This window comes from Triticum urartu, chromosome 3, assembly GCF_003073215.2.
Source record: "Triticum urartu cultivar G1812 chromosome 3, Tu2.1, whole genome shotgun sequence".
Lineage (NCBI taxonomy): Eukaryota > Viridiplantae > Streptophyta > Magnoliopsida > Poales > Poaceae > Triticum > Triticum urartu.
In genome coordinates this window covers 71,865,787-71,867,481 of record NC_053024.1, presented here as the reverse complement: position 1 = coordinate 71,867,481, position 1,695 = coordinate 71,865,787, and the positions used below count along the sequence as shown (strand labels likewise).

At 54.1% G+C, this 1,695-nt stretch overlaps 1 long non-coding RNA gene across 2 annotated transcripts; it reads left to right on the top strand.

The window, feature by feature from the left end:
- The first annotated feature begins 260 nt into the window (after positions 1 to 260).
- LOC125548000 lies at positions 261 to 1,338 on the top strand. Of its 2 annotated transcripts, none has more exons than XR_007300865.1 (3): positions 261 to 874; positions 1,063 to 1,143; positions 1,252 to 1,338. It is a non-coding gene; the product is annotated as an uncharacterized LOC125548000 (long non-coding RNA). The 2 variants fall into 2 exon arrangements; XR_007300863.1 differs by having other exon boundaries at positions 261 to 895.
- Positions 1,339 to 1,695: the final 357 nt, after the last annotated feature.

Below are 1,695 nucleotides of genomic sequence, written 5' to 3'. Positions count from 1 at the left end.
ACAGTGCGCGCGCTCTGCCGCCGTTGGCCGCGCCCAGGGTGTCTTGTAGCTCCGGCCCCTCTCCCTCTCGTCGTCTTCGCGCTCTTGAGCATGTCTAGAAGTTTTACCGCGTCATCTCCATCCTCCTGGAGCCATCTCCCCCTCCGTAGGACCTCCGTCACCGCTTGTCGCCGCGCGCCCACGAGAAACCTGTAGTTGACCGTCTCTGTTCGCGCCAGGGCTTCTTCCTTCTCGTGTCCTCGAGCGTAGCTCGTCTCCGTGACCTCTGCGCCTCGTCCGCTCCCCCTTCGTCGCGATCCCGCGCCTCCCCGTGACCGGTGAGCCTTGCCAGAGCTTCGACCGGACGCGAGCGGCGGCACCCGAGGCCGTGCCTTCGCCCCGCCTATATAAGGAAGCCCCGACCCCCTCCGAGCTCACCACCAGCCTCACAACCCTCCTCTGGTCCCGCCCAGCCTCTCCAATGAGCCTCTGGAGCTATCGCCGACCCCCATGGCCGTCATGGCCGCCGCGAAGCTCGGCTTAAATCCGAGCTATCCAAGCCCTCCCCTCCCTCCTCAACTCACCAGAGGACCACTCGGACCCCATAGCTCCTCTCCAGCCTCTCATTTTCCCGCCTGAGTGCCCCAGGCCACGACCCCAGGATTCGGCCGCCACTGCACGCTCTCTGTCTTCGTGAGGCATCATCATTTCGTCCCTCCACGGCGCCCGAAGCCTGCTCAGATGGACGCGGCGCCCCTCGTCGGTCTCTCCGGTGGCCTCGGCGCGTCCGGAGACTGCCGGAGCTGCCCGGGCCATCGCTGGTGTCGAGGCCCTCCTCTGTTCGGTCGTGCCCGGTCAGGAGGAGGAAGGAGCCAGGAGGAGAGAGATGGATAAGGTGGGTCCCACCTGTAAGCCTGTAAGCCACCCGGCCCCGCCTTTGCCACGCTGGATAAGTGGAGGCGTAATCCCCTGGATTACGTCTTCGCTTATCGAAAACGTATGATTCTTCTAGTTCGGCTGAAATGCGTTTTCACTTCCAGGAAACGTATTCCCTTCTAATACGCTTTCTATTTTCCTGTCTAGGCCCTGTTTGAAAATATTTCTTTACAGATGGGTCCCTAGCAGAAAAACAATCGTATCTTTTTAACCGTAGATCCAACTCAGGTGAATCCAAAGCCTACTTCTTCGTTTCGTCGAGCCCGTTCCGATGGAATCATTTTCATTATGTTTTAACATTATGAAAATAACCATTTTGCCCATACGCTGAATCAGCCCCCTTCGAGAGAGAACGTTTTCCGGCGATTCTTTCCGCGAGCTTCTGGCACTTCTTCCCGGTGATTTCTTCCACCCCAGGCAAGCCACAACAACCACTTGCATGATAGTCATGTAGTAGCCATGGTTTTCAACTTGAATATTTAATAAATGTTTGCTTGTTTTGATACGGTTATCATTGTTTCGGTAATGCTTAGAGATATGTGTTCACTTTCATGCTATGCTCTTCTGCATCTTGTTATCTTGCACTTATTACTAGTATTATTGTTATATGTCATGCTTGGTAGTAGTAGAAGTGTGTTCTTTCGGATGCATGTTTACGATCTGTTATCTAGTGTCGTAGCTATGCATGTTACTTTGTATCCAGTTGGTTATATGCTTACTTCATAGTATTCTGGATGAGTTCTTGCATAGTATTTATTTACTTATGATGCTAGTGGTCAT